Raw genomic sequence first — 24,347 nt, forward strand, 5'->3', positions numbered from 1 at the left:
CGACCGGTATTTCCTTTTTGTATAATCCTAGTTTTAAGAGCTTAGTTAAGGTGTTTTTCCTAGGCGTAAGTATTTAGCTTTAGCGTGAGTGAGTGAGTGCGGTCTCATTGATTTGATTTGAAATGTAACGTTAAATTTATTTTTGTAATCAATAAATTTAACAGTTCTTTTTCTTGAGCTTAATGTAAAGTAAACTCTTGTTTCATTTTTCCAAATTAAGCTTATTTTCCATATAGCTCCTAGCTTGCATAGACGTTTGCTATTCATAACTGGTACTTAGACCAGTCTTGTTGTATTAACTTAAAATCCGTTGTGCCACCTAGGAGTTAAGCATCGGCAAGAACCTGATGTTAGTATTAGTTATTTATTGTCAGGGGTGAAGTAACTTTCTCCAGAGGCTAACAGTACAGTGATTCAGCAATTGTGAGTAATTAGTCTCTGCTGTGTACTGTTGAGAAAGTTTATAAATTCTCGTTCTTAGAGAATCGTGCGAAGAAGCAGTGTAAAGTAATCATTGCTTGATGTAGCAAGACAATCATTGTCCCTGCTCTTTAATATTATTGAATATTAATATCAATTAAATAATATTTAAGCATTTATTTTAAAAACACCGTGATATTATAAAAACCCCGTGATATTATAAAAACCCCGTGACACATATAATGAAATGCTACTCTTATGTTAGTCAAGAGTTTATAAGTCTCTCCAACTATCTTGTTAATGTGCTTTTCTGGTGACAAACTATCTTGGACCAGCACTCCCAAATCTTTCTCTTCTCTCATTTTTGTGATTAATTCATTACCCAACAAATAATTCAGTGATGGCCTCCTGGTATTTTTACCCATTTCCAGTATTTTACATTTCTTTACATTAAATTTCATTTCCCACGTCTGGTTCCAATTGTGTATCCTATCCAAATCCTCCTGCAGCATTTTACAATCCTCCTCAACCTCTACCTTCCTCAAGATCTTTACATCATCAGCAAACAGACTTGCATATCTGTTCACTCAATCTACCACATCATTTACGTAAATCAGGAACATTACAGTAGAACCTCTCTCATTTAGACTATATGGGGGGAAGGGTTGTCCAAATTAGCAGATTGTCTGGACCATCACGGTAATCTCCAGTTCATACCAAAAACTATCTACATATGGTATGTTTGTTAATTATTAACATACGTGGCATATGTCAACCCTATGTAACTGCAAAAGATGAAAGGATACTAAAATAACCAAACTAATCATGTACGATAGTTTTGTAATGCATAATTTACAGGTAAGGCCATGACAAGAAACTAGCCTACGTTTTAAATTGTAGTAAGTGACTAAGGCCCGTGTAGGCAAAAAAATTAATTAATTAACTGTAATATTTGGAATAAAAATAAAACTTATGTAAGCAAAAAATACATTGTCATCTTTGGCATATTGATAACACCCATATGGGCAAGAAGCTAATGTCTGATGTACAAGTAAAGCACATTTAAGTACAAAAAATAACCTACAGTAATCATTAAACGCTGCAGAATATTCTGACCCATTTTTGTGTAAGCAAACTCCTCCTTTTAACACCTTTATTCATTGCAGAAGTTACACTTGCACTAAGGGGCATGGTTAGGAGGATTAACTTTTGAAATACAGCGTAAAAATATAAATGGTTGGTGAACTAGTTCATGGAACGAATGCTAGCGTGTGTTTAAACAGGCGCCCATGTTGCGACCTGGCATGATCCGAGACTAAATGAATGACGATCGCTTTCCGCGCCGATACTGAAAATAACTTTAGAATTACTTTCAACATATTTTTGGAGCTTATTATTTTTAAATTTTGTCCGAATTAACAGAAATCCGGATCAAAGGGGTCCGGAGCAAAGAGGTTCTACTGTACTGGTGCCAACACCGAGCCTTGAAGGACTCCACTTGTTATTTCCCTCCATCCAGATATCCTATCCTTTATTACTGTCCTCATTTGTCTGTCTCTCAAAAAGTCTCTCATCCATTCCAGAAGTTTCCTCTTCAGTTCTCCTATATATTCTAGTTTCCACATTAGTCTCTTATGAGATACCTTGTCAAAGGCCTTCTCTAAGTCTAAGTACACACAATCCACCCAACCATCTCTCTCCTGTACCACGTCAATTGCTATAGAGTAAAAGCTCAACAAGTTAGAAACACATGACCTTCCACTTCTGAATCCAAACTGACATTCAGCCAAAATATTCATCTCTTCTAGGTATTTTATACATCTATCTTTCAGGATTCTCTCGCACAATTTTGTGACCATGCTGGTTAGAGACACTGGTCTATAATTCAGAGGTTCTTCCCTGTGTCCTCCCTTATAAATTGGTACCACATTTGCCCTCTTCCATTCTTGTGGCACTTTCCCTTCTTCCAGAGAACACACGATTAAACCGTGAATTTTATCCACCAGTTGTTCTCTGCATTCCTTCAGTACCCAATTATAAATTCCATCAGGTCCTGGGGCTTTCCTTACATCTTGAGTTTCCAGTAATTTATACACTTCCTGTACCTCCACTTTTATATCTTTTATCACCGGTACATTTCTAATCACTTCCTCCCCTTCCACAAATTCGTTTTCATTAGTGTAAACCGATTGGAAACATTTTTTCATTATTTCATCTTGCATTGCTGCATCTCCTTTTACTTTCAGTTTGGTGATTCCTTCCTTTTTTTTCAGTTTGCCATTAACAAATTATAAAACAGTTTGGGTTCATCCTTGCATTTGTCTATTATACCTTTTTCAAAATTCCTTTCTTCTTCTCTACGTATTCTTGTGTATTCATTTCTAATTCTTTTATATTCTTCCTTTGTTCTGTTGTTACCTCTCTTTCTCCAATTGTTCCACGCCTTATCTCTCTCTTTTTTTGCCATCATACACCTTCTATTAAACCACTCCTTTTTCCTGTTTTCTTTCCCTCTTACTCTTGGTACAAATTTTTCCACTCCCAAATTATAGAGGTCTAGAAAGATATCCCACTTCCTCTGTATCTCTCTTGTTTCTCTGAATTTTCTCCAATTCGCATTTTCAAAAAAGTTTCTCAATCCTGTAAAATTTGCTTTCCCAAAGTTGTATCTTCCCTGTCTATGAAGCTCGTCTCTTGGCCCGACGTTCCCTATTATCATCTGGAACTCAATGACCACATGATCACTTTTTCCTAAAGGACAGAGATATTTCAATGATTCTATTACATCGGGTTCTTTGGTAAACAGTAAATCTAACCTTGCTGGTGTGTCCTCACCTCGAAACCGTGTCTCTTCTTTTACCCATTGCGTCATCACATTATTCATTATTATATTTAATAACATAGTGCCCCACGAATCCTCGCCGCCTCCCAAGTACCATTCCTCCCAGTTCACCTCTTTACAGTTAAAGTCACCCACCAATATTATATTATTGCTTTTCTCAATTATTTTTTTGTAAATAGCTGGCCATATCTGACAACATCTCCTAGTATTCGTCATTCTTCCATGCTCTAGTCTTTGGGGGAACATACACTACCGCCATTATCTCTCTTAACATCCTCTCCAGTTTCTAATTTCATATATATCACTTCAGCCCTGCCTTCTCCCATTTCCGCAGTATCTACATTTATGTTGTTCTTCACTGTTATCATCACTCCTCCTCCCGTTTTTTCTTTTCTGGCTTTTCTCCACAGTTGGTATTTACCATCTCCCAAATGAACATCAATATCTTCTCTTAATTTGGTCTCTACAAAGCACATGACATCAGGTTCATGTTCTCTCAAGAAATCGTTAATTTCGAGCCTTGCCGATATTAAGCCATCAATATTAGTATACAGTAATCCCTCCAATATCCGACGTAATAGAGCCATAAGCAGGTCCGGATAGTGGTCCTGTCCGGATATTGGGCTCCAGCTCATGGACTTGTACTTATGGACCCTAACTCAGAGAAACACCTATACAACTCCCTCTGGGCATACATAGCACCTATTTAAGACCCAAATCACACCAATAAGGGACATAAAAGACTGAAATAAATGCAAAAAAAGCATAAAATGAGGTTTTTGAGGTAGGTTCATACAATATTCAACATTCTGGGTACTTACAAGTCCCTCGCTCCTGGACTGGTAGTTATGGACCCTAACCTAGCCTAACTCAGAAAAACACTTTCCTACTGCACATGCATAGCACCTAAGACACAGCATATTCACACCAATAAGGGGCATAAAAGAGTGAAATGAGGTGTTTGAGGTAAGTATAGTATGAAAAATACAGTAGAGTACAGTATGAAACATTCTGCCTACTTACTGAAAGTCCATGGCCATCTCAATGAATAACCGCCTCCTCTCGGACTCTGACAGTAAGAAGGATTTCCTGAAGCACTTGCAGTACACTGTTCATGAAGTCTTGCACTGAACTTAGTCATTCACACTCAGAAGTCCATTCTCTTCACAGTGCGTACTCTTGTCTAACTTATGCTCCATTGTAACTTAATAAGTGTTGCACTCTGCATTTTAATATTTTCCACTCTTATAACCATTTTCAAAAGCAAAAACACACGTCTGTTTACGTTAAATTTAGTTCAAAAATTGTCTTTTCACTCACAACTGTAAATCCTTAACACAATGCACTGGTTTTTTCACTGCACAACACTGTAAATTCCCGTGTGGTCTAGTGGAGAAGTTCTTGGCGTCTATTCACTGTCAGAGTCCGAGAGTATCACTGGCAGGTGACCTAGGGGTGCGTCGCTGGGTCGTGGTGATGGCGTACCCACTGCAGATGACTCTGAAGACAAACAAAAACTCACATCGAGCGGTGACTCCACCGTGGCTGATGTGCTGGGCTGTGGCTCGGAGCATGAGGGCCTGTCTTGGGGAGGCAACTGAGTGGAGCCAGGGCTGGGCACAGCAGGGGTCACGGGCCTGAAAAAACTGTCAATTGTTGATTGACGCAAGGAACGACGATTCTGACAATTGATGATGTGCTGCCTGAAAGCACGCACTTCCTCCACAGGTCCCAAGGGCCCCATCTCCCTGTCACAGTCCGGGTGTTCCAGGTAGTCGAGAAAGAACTCTAGGTGTTCCCGGAGTGCGCTCAGCTTGGGGATGGCTGGAGTTGTGTCACGCTGAGAGGAGTCCGCATCATCGTCGCCGTCCTCGTCGGAATCTTCAAGCTGGGTACTGACACCTGCAACTGAAGATGCGATCTCGATATCAGACAAGGTCTGATACCCAGGATCGCCCTCGTCGTCATCCAACCACTCACGCATATTGTCCACATCAACATCGTCGCCATGCATACGTAGACGTGCATGGAAGTCATCCACGCCAAAACCTAGGAAATCGTACTCCACATCCGTTCCGAGCAGCAGACGAGACCAACCATTTTCTAGAGTCTTGACAGGGACTTCCTTCCATGCACTGGTCCAGTTGTAGATTGCAGATCTGATGTTATAGAGGCGAAGGTTTTCCAAAGTCCGCTGACCTTGTGTGTCTCGTCCCTCCCTGCGCTCGTCCTCGTCCTTGAGAACAACCATCACCTCGTCCAAGAACTTCCGTCGGTATAAGCGCTTTGTTGCCACGATCATTCCTTGGTTCATTGGTTGGATGAGAGCAGTCGTATTAGGTGGCAGAAACATACACCTAATACGGCCATTCTCAGCTACCAAGTCCTCGTCGCACGGGCGGGCAGGTGCATTGTCGAGGAGAAGGAGGACCTTTACCTGGTCGCATGGGATTCCCAGTGTCTCCGTCTGGTAATGTATGACCTCCTTGATGAAGTGGCAGTGGAACCAGTCTTTGAAGATCTGGGCTGTAAACCATGCCTTCAAAGAATGGTACCAGAGGACAGGAAGGACATCCATCACCCCACGAAGACACCGAGGCTGCTTTGAACGGCCAACAATAACGGGCTTAAGCCAGTGCATGCCGTTAACATTGGCACAACACAAAGCAGATATCCATTCCTTGGAGAGCTTGCGGCCAGGTACATGCTTCTCCGTCTCCCGGCTAGAGTGTTCGTTGGCAAAGAGCGATGGAATAAACCAGTTTCGTCAGCGTTGTAGACTTGACCGAGAGTGAGGCCCTCCCTGTCGATCAAGCACTTCACCTTGCGCCGAAACTCGTCAACTCCATCCTCGTTGGCGTCCAAAGCTTCGCCATGAGCTTTACGGTTGGTAAGGCCATGCCGTAACTTGAATGCGAAGAGCCAACCCTCGGATGCCTTGAAGTCTAGGGCGTTGTGAAGCCTGGTGAACTTCTCAGCAGCAGCCTTCAGCTCTGTACCACGTACCATCACACCAGCAGCACGTTGCTGTCGATACCAAATCAACGTGGAGCGGTTGACTGCAGCAAACTTGGGAGTAAACATCACCTTCGTCTCCACGTTGCGTTTGCTTCTCGACGAGAAGTCAGCTGTGTACTGCATGAGTTTGTCTCGGGATCTCTTAATATCAAACAAAGTAGATCGGGCCAGGTTGAACTCACGGAGGATGCGGGAAGAAGACCACCCCGCATCTACTTTCTCCAATATCTCCCGTTTCTTCTCCAGAGTCAACACCACTCTCTTCCTCTTCTCAGACGGTGGGGCCATCATCACACACACGAATGAGAGGCATGAGAGCAGCAGGAGTGCCTGCAGCAGGTAAGGCACCACCACAAAAGCGAGCACGTGGGCAGCCATGACGATGAGCGTGCACTTGCGACAAGAGACAGGCGGAAAGTGGGAAGGATGCAGGAGCGCTGTAGTGGACGTCGGAGGAATGATGCGCCACAACAAAGCTGTCCTGCGCCCCGCGCGGCAAGTTCAAATTACGGGCAGGAAAAATTCGTTTTTTTTTTTTTTTTTTTTTTAATGTTTTTGCGGTTTTCCGACCATTTTGGGAATCTTGGATCCCGGGACGATTATGTCGGGTTAGTGGGGATGTTCGGATATTGGGCGTTCGGATATTAGAGGGATTACTGTATATCTATCTATAGCTCGACACCCTAATCCCGCAAAGGGTGGCCGTAGACAAAACGCCTCCAAGTCGCTCTGTCACCCACCATTTGACTACCCTCCCCCCAACTCACCCCCCCCTCCCTCATATACATCTCAACTCCATCCCTCCACCTCATCCTCAGTCTACCTCTCCCTCTCCCTCCCTCCACCTCACCTACATACACCCTCTTAGTCAGTCTTTCATTCTCCATTCTCTTCACATGTCCAAACCACCTCAGTGTATTTCTCCTAATCTTCTCAACCACATCCAAATCCACCCCATAGCGTTCCTTCACTTCTTCATTCGTCAACCTGTCCTTCAACGTCACTCCACATGCTCCTCTCAAGTAACTCATTTCCACTGCTCTCACTCTTGACTTGTTCCCCTCTTGCAAGGTCCATGCCTCGCTTCCATACGTCAGGGTAGGGATCACAACACTATCATGCAGTGACTTCTTAACTTCCATACTCACCTCCCTATTTCTCATCACTGCTTTCAGTGTACCAACAACCTTCCTTCCCTGCTGTACCCTTTCACACACTTCATCTCCCAAAGTTCCATCCTTACTCATCACACTACCCAAGTACTTGAATGCACTCACATTCTCCATATCCTCACCATCCAACCTCACTGCACACTTTGTGACTTCATTCCTCTCAAACACTGTAACTTTACTTTTGTTTACATTAACTTTCAGATTCCTCCTCCTACACACTGTCCCAAATTCATTCACCAAACCTTGCAACTCCCATTCATCTTCACTCAACAGTACTGTATCATCAGCAAACAGCAACATCGGAAGCTTCCAAATCTCACCCTCATTCATTAGAGCCACCCTCACATCCACTGCCCTACCCTGCACCTCCTTTACAACCCCATCCATGTATATATTAAACAGCCATGGAGACATCACACAACCCTGTTTCAGTCCCACATTGAGATCAAAGAACTCACTCAGCTCACCATCACCTTCAAATTATTTTTGATGTTTTTTATACCCTCTTCTCTCCTACTCTCCGTCAGTACCACTTCCTCAACTTCTGATCTTTCACAGCCATCCCTCTTAGTTTCCTTCACTTCTATTTCCTTAAATACCACTTCCTTACTTTCATATCCATTATTCTCCCCCAAAAAATATTACATTCTTCCTCTGTCCTCTTATCATTTTTTTCCTTTACTTCTTCCTTCAATGATTTTAAAACTTCTCTTTCTTCTTCATTCGAATCTTTTCTTATTATAATATTTTCCATCCCTGCCTCTTTGCTTATTTTCCAGGTCACTTTAAGTATATCATCTACTACACTTTCTGCTAACAACTTGACTCTCATTGGTCTTGTTTCCCCTTTCTTATAAGGCCCTATTCTCCTTACTTCTTCAATTTATTTTACCCACTTGTCTCCTTCAGGATCAATCTTGCCTAATATTCCTCTAACCAGGTTCGTGTCTTTCTCGAGTCTCACGGATCTAACCTTCTCTTCCTCCTCCCTGTTTCCAAATATTACCACACATCTGTTCCTTTCTACAGTTTCTCACACTATTTTCTCTTTTTTCTTCAGTATTTTCACTACATTTTCTTCCAATTTTATTTTGTTCATTTCTCTTTCTTCCTGGATGATCTCTCTTAAGCTGACCACTTCTTTCTGTTCTTCTTCTCGTGTGCCCACTTTGCCTTATGTTCTTCCAATACACTGCTCACCTTCTCTGTTTTATTAGTACTCTCTTCTAGTTTTCTCCTCAATTCAATATCTTCACGCATTGAATTTCTTTTCTCTTCATTAACTGTCTCATTAGACTGGATCAGACTCTGATTAGTAATCTCCGTATTCTCAGACACATCTTTTAACACTAGATTCTCCACTTTCTTTTCAAGTTCACTAATCCTCATAATCAATGTTTTAACCAGATCCATGACAATAGTATTTCTATCAAATCCTGGAAATTCGAGTCCCTCAGTGTTTACATATTCGGCCATGATTGAGGTTGGTTACAACTTACTTACAGTACCAAAACAGCTGTTACCGAAAATACTACAAACATTCATGTATACTCTTGCCAATAAATCTTTACATTTTTGGTAGTCTATATTAACTTACAGTATTTTAAATTGAAAACAAGACCATAGGAGACAAGACAAACATGATTCCTGAAAACTACTTAAGGTTTGCAGAGGTGGCTGAGCCTTGGCCTGGGAGCAGTCAAGACACGTCCGTTCACTATGGCTGTTCTCTCGTGTGTGTGTGCGTCCGTGCGTGCGTGCTTGCGTGTGTGTGCGCGCGCTCTATTAGGGAATACTTCGATCAGCATGGTACCGTTCGAAGCAATCACCCATGGAAAGCAGCACATCACATACACGACACATACGACTTGTGTCCCTCCTCATCTTTGCCAGGGCAAACAAGCTACACTTGATTCTCCTCTGGTTTGGGATCCTCTCCCTGTGATGGCCTAGTGTGCGGTACAACCGGACTGTGTCATCAATTACTTGACGACACTTGGTTGGATGTCCTCCTGGCGTTCTCTGGTCCTGTCTTGCTGGAGGTGCAGCTGCTGGGCCAGGCATGACAGCGGAGGCAGGTACTCCTGACAGACCAGCAACTGCAGGTGATGATGGTGTTGGCACCGGTGCTGGTGCTGCAGCAGACGATGGTGGTGTTGGCACCCATCCTGGTGCTGCTGTAGGTGATGGTTGTGCTGCCACCTGTGCTGGTACTGCTGCAGATGCCGGAACTGGCTGCTGAGTGCCAGCTCAAGGTGATGCTGGCTGTCGGGTTGGAAAGTCAGGGGCTGTGTGGCATATTTGTTGCCTCTTATCCTTGCACTATATTTGTGCTAACTCAAGCAATGCACACAATATATTTCTCTATAAACGCTTGCTGCACTATATACATATACTTCACATAAAACCATATGTAATCTATCACTGTCTGAGAATGGAGCAATACATTTCATGGAAGTACGTGGCTGTGCGGCATATTTGTTGCCCCTCATCCTTGCACTGTGTTTGTGCTAACTCAGTCAATGCACACACCATATTTCTCTACGAACACTCGCTGCACTATGTACATAAGTAATCCCTCCACTATCCGACCTAATAGACCAAAAGGCATGTCCGGAAAGTGGTCCCGTCCGGACAGTGGGCCCCAGTCTCCTAGACTTGTACTTAAGGACCCTAACCCAGCCTAACTTTGAAAGCCACCTAAATAACTCCCTACCGGACATGCATAGCACCTATTTAAACCCATTTAAGACCCTATTTACACCAATAATGGACATAAAGCATGAAATAAATGAAAAGGAACCAAAGAATCAGGAATCAGAAGTGACTGTACCTCAGCCAGGGTACTTACAGCACGTCTGTGGCTGCCTTCTCTAAGGCTTTGGCAGTGGTGAAAATGCTCTTGAAGCACGTACAGTAATCCAGTATTGTGCTGCACTTACAGTAACTCTTTGCACTGAGTTATAATTGTTTAACACTGCACATTGTTAACTGCACCACACCAGTTTCAACTGTCAGTTTGCACTCCACAGTTAATCCTTTGCACTCTAAATTCTAACTTCTTAACACTGCACAACACTGTAAATTCCCATGTGGTCTTGTGGCGAGGTATTGCAGTTTATTCACAAAAAACGAGCACGTGTGGCATCTATTGCAATAAGCATCTACTTGCGATCGAAGTTAGGCTTTAACTGTTGGTGAGGGAGAAGCAGGGTTGCTAGATTGGAACTTAGCCACATTACCAAACTCCTCAATTTTCATTACCATACTTAACTTTTCATAACCAAATTTGTAAAGCTAGCATTTATTCTTCACTAATTATATATACAAGTGGAAATACATGTAATCACTCTCCTTATAATTAACGGCATGTTGATTATTTTCACGCTATGTAGGCTAACAGATTAATCAGAGAGAGCAGACAATCCACCATCTCCATCCTGTATATCCTCATACATGTGAAAAATCCATCTGGTAATGCATTATTCTGATTCATTACCAAACGAATTTTTCATTACCAAATTGGCCCACATTTGGTAATGAAAAATACCAAATGGCAACCATGACAGGGGAGAGGGGAGGAAGGAAGGGGTGAAGGGGCTGTGGTGTAAACAGCTGTTTGGCACCACACGGCAATTTCAAATTATGGGTGGGAAAAAAAATTCAGATTTTTGGGGGATTTTTTTTCTTTTTTTGGTCATTTTTGGGTTCCGAAGGTTCAGGCCCACAATGTCCAGTAAGTGGGTGTCCAGACAGTACGGGGATTACTGTATTTCATACTAAACCAGACATAGTATATCACTATCATAATGAGTCCATCCCAATTGCCTTTATAATCCCTTCCTGACTATGGCGTACCTCTATGGTGTACATAACCCCTGCTACGGTAGGCCTATTATTTCACTAATCCAGGCACTATATCTTTCACACAATATAAACACTTGCTTCACTATATAGGTAAAATACTCTCATCATTTGGGGCAGGGTGAAGCAGAGTAGCAAAGCCCAGTATAACAAACACTACTCCTTCCCTAGGCCTAACGGCTGATAACGGCCCCAATGCTTTACAGACAATGCAGTGGGTTCGCACAGTGCGCGTCACCGCAGTGCGCGTTTCGCCTTGTGCACGAGTGACCAAAAATCATAACCATAAACCCTTTAATGCTCGAGTTTACCGCACAGAACGCGAGGCAGAGGCAAGGAGTGGCTCAAAGATGCCATTTTCTACTAGTGCGCGACCACCCCTCACAAAGCACGTCACGTGTCGTCATGTTGATGCGCCAGACAGTCAAGTTGAGCAGCCTAGCATGATGGAAGGCAGGACTGAGCTGTGTATATCAAACATTAGCAAGATCCTTGCTGCCGTGGATAAGCTCAAGGAAGAGGTGAAGGAACAGGAAATGAGCAACCTAAGAACGGAGGAACTTCTGGCTGGTATCGACAAACTCTTCCGTTTCTACACACACAGGCACAGGGAAGAAATAAACAGGAGAAGACAGACGCTCATAACAAGCTACACACAGCAGGCTCAAGTTGGTGAAATAGCGGAACCAGTGACATCACCTGCTCCTGTTCCTGTTGAGGATGAAGAGGATGCAATGTCAGAAGTGTCAGCATTGGACTTTGAAGGGTTTATGGCCGAAGTGAGTGACTTTGATGCTCCTGGGGAAGGTGATCAAGAGGAGTCTGCGGAGGGAAGTGTTGGTGCGGTGGGGAGTGCGGCACTGTAAGTGTTGCCGCGCCTTGGAACCCCTGTTATTTAAGGTCATCAGGCCTGTTGTCTACTGTTGTTAAGGTGACTACCCATATTTTTGTTATTGTAGCTATACCTTTAGTACAATGTCTGAAACATATGACCTTTATTATGTCTCTAAGGGCCAAAAAATGTCCAGGTATGAAGGGGTACCGCCCATATGTAATTACCTGTATTCCCATAAGATTATGTATTCCTAGTACGCGAATTCTCAGTGCGCGAGCTCGTGCACCGCCCAATCTCTCGCGCACTGTGTGAGCCCACTGTATATGTATGTTCCACAGACACAATCACTTCACAATATATTCACAAATACTATACAATAACGATATTTCAATCATGGCTTCTGCCTCGGGCGGAGCGGGGAAAAATAGAGGAAGTTTAAAGGGACGAGGGACGGAACGCTTCCCTCCCACATGGCTGGTGGTGAGCTACTGTGGAATACAGATACGCTCTGTCCCATGCCCAGGCTGACAGGGTTGTCAAGTATTTACTCTGGATGCTAGACTGGCCTGCTAGGACACATCAAAATTTGATGCGAATCGGCCGAAAACTTATTTTTTGGCGAGTTTTTTTCTGCATTGAGACTCGATTCAAGTTTCCGTTGTGTGTGGAAAAATACATGGATTTTATATCAATCCAAAGAAAAAACAAAAACAATACAACAGAAATTCAAGATCCATTCATTTTGAAATGCCTGGACACACTGTTTGAAAAACTGGAGATCATAGGAAGCAGGAAATGCAGCTATAGGGAGAGAGTTCCAGAGTTGACCTGTTGCATAAATGAAGGACTGGGAGTAACAGTTAACTCTTGCATTAGAGAGTTGGACAAAAACGGGGTGAGAGTTTGTTGCTACAAGGGCGTTACGTGCCTATCATAGTGGTGGAGGGGTGCAAGCAGATGGTTCAGACGTACAGTGACCATTGAAGCGGCGATAGAAAAGAGAAAATGATGTAACAGTGCGGCAAAGAGGCAGAGGTTAAAGAGAGCCAGTAAGAGGAGGAGAGTTAATGAAACAACAAGCCTTTGAATCCACCTTGTTCAGAAGAGCTATATGTGGGAAGCTTGAGCCTCCCCACACGTGAGAGTTGTACGCTACACAAGCAACCTACAAGCCAAATTTGAAGAAAATTTGCAAAAACTCATTGACACTGAGATGGTTTGGGCATGTGAAGAGGATGGGGATTACAACTGAGTGTAGGAAGTAAGAAGTGTGAAAACAAAGGGTATGGTTGCAAAAGGCAGACTGAAAAGGACCTGGGATGAGGTCACAGAGTGTGACCTCAGGGATAAGGGACTTAATAAAGAGGCTGCCAGATACTGAGAAGCATGGAGAGCTGCCATTAGGTGACTAAGGTTGACATACGAAGGGTGATCAGAAAGTAATGACAGTTCGTGCTATAACATGAAAACCTTGAATGATGGGAGGTAGGGGAGCAAGGAGAGTGCAGAGTTGCCTGTCCTTACGAGTTTGAACTTGTCGCCATATGCCTGACTTTTCTTGTTTTATTGTTGTGAGTGAATGCTTCACTCTTGTTTTTGCTCTCTGGCCAGAAACATGGATTACTCGAAAGAAGGCTGCAGGTTCTACATTTTTACGAGGTGGAAACTGGGAAAGAAAGCAACAGAGATTCGAGGGGAATTATTACAAGTTTATCCAGACACTACTCCTTCCCTGGAAACTCTTTCCCCGCTGGATTCGTGCTTTCACAGCAGGAAAAACTGAATTGAAAGATGAACAACGCTCTGGACGCCCCCGGACATCCGTGACCGAAGCAACAACTGTCCGTGCACGGTCCATCATTGACGAGGATCCAACTGTAACTCTTAGGTTCTTAGCCTTGGAGCTTGATATCAGTTATGGGAGTGCACATGACATTGTGCATGAACAATTACACCTGAGGAAGAAGTGTTGTCGATGGATACCCCATTTGTTGACTGATGAGCAAAAGGCTGAACGGGTGAGGATTTGTCGTGTCTGGCTTGCTGAATTTGAACCAAATGGTCCAAAACGGTTCTCAGATGTTGCTACTGGAGATGAGTGTTGGATTTCATTCTTCACAACCCGTGACAAGCAGTCAAACATGGTGTGGTTGGGCGATGAAGACCCTCGACCTCAGATTTTGAAGGAAGGATTTCGCAGCCGGAAGCGCCTTTTCACCATCTTTTTCAATTCTCAAGGACCAATATGCGTGGATGTGATGCCTGAAAAGCCCACTATCACAGCCCAATACTACACAGACCAGGTCCTTCCACAAGTCTTGGAACACAAGGCCAACACCGCACCAACCCGCCGTCGGTCTCGCCTTTTGCTGCACCACGACAATACTGCACCCCACAAGGCTCGCCTCACTATGCAGTACCTGGAACAACAAGGTATAACTCTGCTCCCCCACCCACCCTACTCCCCTGACCTGGCTCCCTGTGACTTTTGATTGTTTCCAAAAATTAAATCTGCCATCGCTGGGAAGCAATTTCCTCGCATCCAAGACTTGGCACGGACCGTCAATTCAGAACTCCGAAGTATACCATCTTCAGAGTACCACGCTTGCTTCATGAAGTGGAGAAAGAGAATGGAACGCTGCATAGAGGTTGGAGGGGAGTACTTTGAAGGAATGTGAGTCATAGTTTGATAGTTCTTCATGCTAATAAAAGTTTATGGACTCACTGTCATTTCTTTCTAATCACCCCTCGTATGAAAGCATGTTGGAGCCTTTATAAACGAAACAAAACTGAACAAATTCAGTCACCACATTTCACAAAAAGCCAACCCATATTATGAAATATATGGCAGCTGGCACTTGGTCATCTTAGATCAAATCCTAACCAAAATTAATAGGCTTATGCACCACATAGTTGCTATTTCCTGAGGGTTTGGTGGAAATTTGTCTGCAACTTTTCAAGATATTTTGGCAACAAATACATAATGTCAACACCAAACTGCATCCACATTACACACCACACTTAAAAAAAAATAAAAATAAAAAAATAAAAAAAATTCGATACCCAGCCTGAGTCAGGGGGAGGGGGGGGGGACCATGAAATGTCTCCACCATCCAACCCTCTCCTGGTGACGGTCAAGAGAGATGCCTGGAACCACTGTCTGACTCACTCCTTTACTTCTGCAACATGCGTGGCCTTTCTTCTCATTTTCTCTCTGTTGAATACCACCTCTCTTCCTCTAAACTTCATCTTCTCTATCTGACTGAGACTCCGCTGTCTAAGGCAACTTATTGAAAACCCTTCTCTGTATCCTACTTTCTCTATACACATTTCACAGCCAAAGGTGACTGTTATGTATATGTATGCAACAACATATCTTGCTCTTGTGTTCCTGAATTTGAATTTTTAAATTCTCTAATCTCTGTCTTTGGCTATCCTGTCATTCTCTAACTAAATATATCTCTTCTGTTTCTAAGATGGAACTCATCCCATCAAATCCTCATTTCTCTGAAATCCCCATTCTACCATACGTGATTTCAATTTTCACCACCACCTTCGGCTCTCCAATCCTTTCCTTTATCCACCTGGTGAACAAGCCTACATCTTTTCCATCCGTAATGACCTAGAGCAGCATGTACAGCACCCTACCTGTATACCTGACCACCTTGGAGAGAGTTCAAACATACCTGACCTTTTCCTCACAGCTTATCTGTTTGCTTATGCTATTAAACTTTTCTCTCTGCTGGGCTGCTTCGATCACAACCTTATCACCTAAACTTGTCCTATCGCTCCAGTAAGACCTGTGAACCCTCCCATGAAGCGATGGCTTTGACACTTTGGACATGCTGACTGAAAGGCCCTCAGGCAGTATTTATTTGATTTTCCCTGGAATGATTATAGCTTCCATGGGCAACAGCCATCTGTGTGTGCCTCTCGCATTATGAAGGTTATTCTCTCAAGCATGGAAGCATACATTCCTTTCTCATATTGTGTGACTAATAAATAAGAAAAAACAAAAAAGGTTTAATCACACTTGTTCTAATGCTGTCCAAAACAAGGAGAGGGTCTTCAAAAGGTATAGAGCTAACCCACCCCTGAATCTCATCTATTTTATATATCTGCCCAGAAGCTGCTAAGTCTGTCCTTCGCTCTGCTAAAAATAATTTCATTCGTATTAAATGCTCTGAACTCTCCAACTCAAATTCTTCCCGCTCCTTCTGGCACCTTGCTAACAACTTTACCTCATCATCCTTCCCTCCACTTTTCTACTCTGATGGCTCTGTAGCTATTTCTTCTACCGATAAAGCAGAACTCTTCGCTCAGTCTTCCTCCTCCAATTCCACCTTAAACAATTCCGGTGCTGTTCCTCCAACACTTCCCCCCTCTAACTTTCTCATGGTTGATATTAAAATTTCTTCAATTGATGTGTTTTCTGCCATCAATGGCCTCAATACTAACAAGGTATATGGGCCTGATGGGGTTCCTCCTGTTGTCCTCAAGAATTGTGCGTCTGTGCTTACACCATGCCCAGATAAACGCTTTCGTTTTTGTTTGTTAACTTGTGCCTTTTCTTCTTGTTGGAAGTTTGCTATCATTCAGCCCTCTAACTACCATTCCTGGCCCTCTAACTATTGCCCAACTGCCTTAACATCCAGTATTCCTAAAGTTTTTGTTGAATCTATTCTTTAAAAAAAAAAAAAAAAAAAAAAAAAAAAAAAAAAGTGCACATTTCCCTTCTCACCTGCCTTTCAGACTCCTGGTCATTCCTCTTTCAGGAAACTGGCTAAAGCTTTGCCATTGCACTTGACATCGCAAATCTACAAACTGCCCTCTTAAACCTTCTATCTTTCTATCTGTGTCTGCACCTTTAGTTTCCTTCCAGGTCATTCTATAGCTGTTATTGTGGACAGCCACTGATTTTCTCCTAGGGTTATCACCAGTGGTGTTCCTCATGTTTCCTATATGCCAGGAAACTATTTACAATGCTGGGTGGCAACCATATAACCAACCCATACATGTTTCCTATGTGTCAACATGTGGGTTGGCAGAGGGTTAATGCCCCTCCTTGTAAAACAACTAACTCAAAGTCAAACGGCCACCCCACATAGGATTATGGCATCTGGCCACAGACAGATAGCGTCCAGGCATCCTGAAATGAACGGATCTTGAATTTGGCTCACTATTGTCTTGTTTTTGTTTTTCTTGGATGGAACAATTTGCAGGCATCTAGCCCTTGGTTACTTGTTTGCATTAAAAAAATAAGTTCATTCATTCATTCATTCATCATCCAATCTTACGTTACCCCATGAGGAGCGTAGGAGCCCGCGGCTAGGCAAGTTGGTCCTGACATTTTAGATAAGTGACCAGCCTCATTCATCCCTGAGTGGCATTATGTGAGCAATAAACCCCAATCACCACTTGGATGTAAACCTTCATCGGCTCAATCCGACTGGAGCACCATAATTACCCACTAAACTACCATGTGCCAAAATTTGGTTATATGGTTATCACCCAGCATAGCCAGAGTAAAAAAAAAAACACACACACACAAAACAAAAACTATATTGCCTCGCCTGGCTAGAAGCAGGTGATAAATATGGAGAATGTGTGAAGCAGGTGTAGTGGAACTGGACCCGAATGTACATAAGAGTGGAGTTTAAAAGACGACTTTGTTTTTTTTTTAAGGCCTTACCCAATAACCCCTAAACTGCGGGGTTGTTTTGGTACTCCTTGCGTGTCCCGCGGGGATATTCGCGCTCCGACAGACTTTGTAAAAATATTTGCCAAAAATCAGTTATTAGTCCTAGAATATTATAATTACAAATGCATATGGCACAGACCTTTAGCTTTCTCCTGGGATGTTTGTTGAGCCTTCGTCGAGTACCATAGGACTAGTGGACACCTCTGAAGTTGGGTAACGAAGTCTCCACTTTACACTTCCTGATACCCTGTAATATGATTACCACAGCCTGATATTACCACTAGAAACACTATTCTATGATTTTCAAATAGTTTGGAATCCGTACTTAAAAAAAAAAAAAAAAAAAAAAAAAAAAAAAAACACCGTGAAAGCAATGAAAATTACGAGCATGTACCAGCTTCCCACTTGCACTCGTTCGCCAGTGGTATTCTGTCATTTATTATTCATAAAAACACTCACACTTTATATTTCTATTACTATATAACACTTATATATAACTGCAATCTTTATCCATAAGTTTCCTTCAGTAATAGTAGTTTATTGTCACTGTAGGCATTCAATTTCTCTTTCAGTAAAATACATAGCATTCACTTTCTCGTCCTGTATACTAGCGTTGAGAGCGAATCTGTCACTTTCACTTTCACTTTCATAACTCATAGTATTCATACATGCTAAAGTGAAACTTTCACTTTCATTACTCCTAGTATATATACTCGTATTCTTATATTACTACTCATTTACATTTCTATTTACATTCTCTATTTTATTTACATTATTTACATTTCTATTATATTTAAACTGTGTTATGCACTGTCACTTGCAGTAACTTATAAAACTATTTTCCACTGTTCACTTATATTTACATTCATTGCTTTCGCTTGCTGTTTACACATTATTTACATTTCCACTTGCACTGTTTTAGTCACCAGAAAGATCGTAGTCACTGTCCATCATTTTCATTGATAAATTAGCTAGTTCACGTTCCACAGCAGTCACTTAGCCCTTTCCCCCTTTCTACCTGAGGTTTAGTAGGGGCAGAGGTCACAGGGCCCTTTGCATGGGGCTAAAAAGCATCGGAACTGGACAGGCGCGAATCCGACGTGGTTTCACCATGAAAGACGACGGTAAACTGAATGCTGTGGTGGCTTAAGGGCAGTGAAAGGCTGCCAATGTCAGCTTGGTGACAGCTGCTAATATATACGCTAAGAAACAATTGGCAGGAAATCTAGACAATACATAATAAATTAGGTAGTTCCAGGTGAATGTAAATATCACTTAGGCTTCTCCCTTCCTTTCTTATATATATTTTTATTACAAGAACAGATTATTCGGCATATTTCAAGGGGAAATAAGCAGGGAAAATTAGCGAACGAGTGTACGTGAGGTGTTGTCAGGTGACAATTAGCCAATTCCAGGTGTATGGCACTATCACTTACCTTATTTCTCTTTTGTATATATTATTTTGTATAAGAATAGGGCATAGGGCTTATTTCAATGGATGAAATCAGTGGAAAATTCTGGGGAAGATTTACTTAGCGCAGCACAGCCGGGCAGGCGAGAAGATAGGGTAATGGAGGGGAGGTAGGGAGGGGAGTCAAGAACGGGGAGAAATGGCTAAATTGTCAACAATGGATGGGAATACAGATGAGATTAGGAGTGCTGACTAGTGTTGGACATTGGCAGTACTGGTAGATGATACAAGCCACCACTTGAAAGCCCGGGCGAATTCAAAATAACAGAATCACAAAAGTGACGCCCCGCGGTATGATCCCTGGCTCCCAAGCGTCACGAAAGTGACGCCCCGCGGTTAAGGGGTTAAAAATGTTCGACCTCAACCAAAATCATTTGCAAAAAAGTTTCAACCTTCTAATTTAATATTTACAGGTACTGTACCTCAATCATCACAAAGAATACAAAAATAAAAAATTTAACAAAAATCGTTTCGTTTCGTTTTCGCTTCATTTTGTTTCGTTTTTAAAGGCTCCAACATGCTTGCATGTGTCGGCCTTGGTCACCTAATGGCGGCTCTCCACGCTGCACGATCCATTGCAGGCTCCCTGTTCAGTCCCTTAACCCTAAAGTCACACTTAAAAACCTCGTCCCATGTCTTTCTCGGTCTACCCCTCATAACCCCACCCCCAATATTAACACTTCTCACCTTCCTCACCCAATTATCATCCCCCATCCTCTCCACATGTCCAAACCACCTCAATCTACCTCTCCTCATCACAACACCAATACACTCCAGTCCCATCCTACCTCTCAAGTCTTCCATTGTAAATCCAGCCCCTCCAGGCCTTGGACGCAGGGACGCACTGCACATCCACCTAATCATTGTCATTTCTGTACGTCTGAGCCGGCGAATGTCTTCCTCCTTCACTGCCCAGGTCTCACTGCCATACAGCACTACACTCCTAACACATGCTGCATACAAAGACCCCTTAGCACGTAGGGAGAGCCCTCTCAATGTCAGGAGAGGCAAGAGCTCCCTGAACTTCTTCCAACCACTTCTCACTCTAGCCACAGAGCTAGCTCCACCCCCACCTCCAGCACACAACATGTCTCCCAAATAACAAAACTCTTCCACACACTCAAGAGATTCACCAGCAAGTTCAATCCTTTCACGTCTGACGATCTCCACCTGGTCACCCCGGCACGCCGTACACATAAAATCAGCATTATCTTGCAGTCTACCTCTGATACCACTACATCTCTTATGCACCCATTTATCACACACACCGCACAAGATGGAATTACTTCCCACGCCCTTGTGGCAAACTGCACATGGCCACTCTCCCTCGTCTTTGACAGTACCGCCATCAACCCTAGATATCATCACTTTTGTTTTATCTGCATTTACCCTTAAACCCTTTTGCCCCATACCATCTCTCCACTTCCTAAACCTTTCCTCCGCCTCCCTTTCATTCTCTGCAATCAACACCAAATCATCAGCATACAACAACTCCCACGGAAGTCCGTTTCTAAAGTCACGTGAAAGGGCTTCAAGTACCATGATAAACAACATGGGACTCAAGACTGACCCCTGATGCACACCAACATTCACGGAAAACTCATCACTCAAATCTCCATTCACTCTCACCTGGGTGTGAGCACCCACATACATGGCCATAACCACCCTAACCAGCCACTCCTCCAAGCCAAGCTTTCTCATTGCCCACTTCACCACCTCTCTAGGGACTCTGTCAGAGGCCTTTTCCAAATCAACAAAACAAAATAAAGATCCCTTCTCCTACCAATATATTTTTCCTGAAGCTGTCGAACAATGAATATGGCATCAGTGGTCCCCTTACCTGGCATAAACCCAAACTGCATCTCATCAATATTCACTCTTTCTGTAATCATACCTTCTAAAACTCTCTCCATTACCTTCATTATCTGATCTAAAAGCTTTATACCACTATAATTTCCTCTTTCCAGGGCATCACCCTTCCCTTTATACACATTTACAATTACACTCTTCAGCCAATCATCTGGGACAACACACTCATAAATAATCCTATTTAATCCTATGTAGAAAATGTAGAAACAAATTGTGTACACTTTTCTTATTACAGTAATCCCTCCTAGATCCAATGTAACAGAGCCACAGGCACGTCCGGGACTTGAGTTTGTCCGAGACTTGTGAAAATGCCCCCTGGACAGGTACTTATGAACCCTAACCCAACCTAACTTTGAAAACCACCTAAATGACTCCCCACCAGACATGCACAGCACCTATTTAAGACCCTATTCACACAAATAAGGGACAGAAAGCATGAAATAAATGAAAAGGAACCAGAGAATGAGGAATCAGCAGTCTACATATCTATCTATTGCCATACGCCTCAATCCCGTACAGGGTGGCCACAAACAAATCGCCTCCACGTTGCCCTGTTCCCCGCCATTTCACTACCCTGCTCCCAACTCACAACCCCCTCTCTCATATATTGAGTATGGAAATTATTTAACAGTGTACAGGGTACTTACAATATGTCCTTGGGCGTAACGAAGATTAACCCACCTCCTTTATGGCTCTGACAGTGGTGAAAGTGCTCTTGAAGCACCTACAGTAATCCAGTGTTGTGCTGCACTTAATCCTTTGCACTGTGAATTATAATTGTTTAACACTGCAAATTCTGTTCTTACTTGCGCCACACCAGTGTTTCACTCTGCACTTAATCCTTTGCACTCTGAACTCTAATTTCCTAACATTGCACAACACTGTAAATACCCATGTGGTCTAGTGGTGAAGTATTGCAGTTTATTCAATGTTTATTCACAAAAATGAGCACGTGAGGCAGCCATGGTGATGAGCATGTAGTCACAACGGTAGTTAGGCGGTAACTGGGGAGGGGAGAATGCAGGGGGGCACTCTACTACAGTACATGCAAAAACACAGCTGTTAGTCACCATGCAGTAAATTTGAAGTAGGGATGAACACATATTGGCTTTTTTTTTCTTTCATTTTTATTTTTTTTTTGGCCATTTTTGGTGTCCAGGAACTCGACCCCAAAATGTCTGGGACTTGGCGTCTGGGTCTTAAAGGGATTACTGTATTATGTAACATACTTAATTCCTTATGTTGACTTTTATGTTCATCAACAGTTTGTCACATACATGTCTTAATGGCTGTAGAAATGCAATGAAATCAGCATAGTCCATAGGGTCCAATCAGTGTCTGTCTCTTGCTGTCTGGGTTAAGCTGTCGGTGCTGCTCAGTGATTTAAGCACTGAAGTTGTGACTCATCTCTTGTCAAAAGGCCACTGTATTCTTGAATCAGAGCAACACCACGTTCAGCATGATCATTTACCACTTTGATGGCGCAGACAGTCTTTGCAGCTTCCTGGAAGTCTTCCCGTGTCTCCCACATGTCTGGATCAACATATAGAAATATGTCTGGAAGCTTCATCATTTCAAACAGAGTCATACTCTTGACTGAGACAAAATCTTCAAGGGTCTGGTCCTTGAATGAAGTTAGATTGACAATGATTCATTCAGTATAACCCTGGTCAGCTTCATCATCCTTTTTCATGGTGCTCACCATCAGCCTCTTTCTTGGAATACCGTACTTACAAGGCCGTCAAATAGGGCCAACCCTACTAGTTCCAGTGACAGGTACCACAACTGATTAGAAATCTTCTGAGTTGTGGCCTTTATTATTACAGAGTTAATTGTGGTGTAATTCAGAAGTGATTTCAACAGCAGGAAGTCATTGTATGAAGCACTGGCGGCTAGGGCAGCCATTACCCAAACCTTCAGATAAAGACATACCCGGTACTGAAAAACACACACTTCTAGGAGTCCCTTTTCTGTTTTCTGTGTCAGGGTGAATAGGCCATGAAACATCCAGTTCTTCAAGGGATAAATAACTTTAAACATCCATCAAGCAAGATGCATGGTCCTAGGTGCCATGAATCAGAGTCCTCCTGCTGGAATGGCTCCAAGAATGACACTGACCCTCCATTCATCCATCATCCAATCCTACAATGCCCCATGAGAAGCATAGGAGCCTGGGGCTAGGCAAGTTGGTCCTGACATTGAAGATGACAATGACCAGCCTCATTCATCCCTGAATGGCATTATGTGAGCAATAAGCCCCAACCATCCCTTGGATATGAACCTTCACTGGCTCAATCCGACAGGAGCGCCACAATTACCCACTAAACCACCAGGTGCCATAACTTGGTTAAATGGTTGCCACCCAGCATAGCAAATGGTTTCCTATACACAAACCATTTGGCTTGTCACTCAGTGTAGAGTCACCCATAGGCAGAAGGAAGAGGAAAGAATAAAGGAAAGAAAGACAGAGAAGGGAGTGTAAAGTCACCCGTTGGTACAAGTGCGAGGAAAAAATGAAGTAAAGAAAGACAGAAGAAGAGGAAGGAAGGAAAGAAGGAAGGAGGAGGGTCAGGGCAGACACCCGAGAGCAGCACTACATCAAGTGAGTGGATGGTGAGTGCCCCAACACTCCTTTAGTCATCTCTTGGTTGGTTCTCTTCCAGAATCTGGAACCTGTCACCACAACTAGTTGGACTAGCCCTATCTGACAGCCAAGTATGTACTCCAACAATGCGGCTGACAGTGAGCACCATGAAAAAGGATGATGAAACTGACCAGGGTCATACAAAATGAATCACTGTCAATTTAACTTCATGCAAGGACTAGACTCTCGTAGATTTTGTCTCAGTCAAGAGTATGACTGTTTGAAATGATGAAGCTTCCAGACATATTTCTATATGTTGATCCAGACATGTGGGAGACACGGAAAGACTTCCAGGAAGCTGTAAAGACTGCGCCATCAAAGTGGTAAATGATCATGCTGAACGTGGTGTTGCTCTGATTCAAGAATACAGTGGCCTTTTGACAAGAGATGAGTCACAGCTTCAGTGCTTAAATCACTGAGCAGCACCGACAGCTTAACCCAGACAGTAAGAGACAGACACTGCTTGGACCCAATAGACTAAGCTGATTTCATTGAATTTCTACAGCCTTTA

The 24,347-nt window shown here is 42.9% G+C and overlaps 1 protein-coding gene across 1 annotated transcript in view; it reads right to left on the reverse strand.

Annotated features, from left to right (window-relative positions):
* Pmi (Transmembrane protein Pmi) overlaps positions 1-24,347 on the reverse strand; it is a 171,493-nt gene that overhangs the window by 39,411 nt on the left and 107,735 nt on the right. The gene's annotated exons all lie outside the window — the stretch shown is intronic.

Source organism: Coenobita brevimanus, chromosome 110, assembly GCF_032717465.1.
Source record: "Coenobita brevimanus isolate Jiangsu-jjx chromosome 110, ASM3271746v2, whole genome shotgun sequence".
Lineage (NCBI taxonomy): Eukaryota > Metazoa > Arthropoda > Malacostraca > Decapoda > Coenobitidae > Coenobita > Coenobita brevimanus.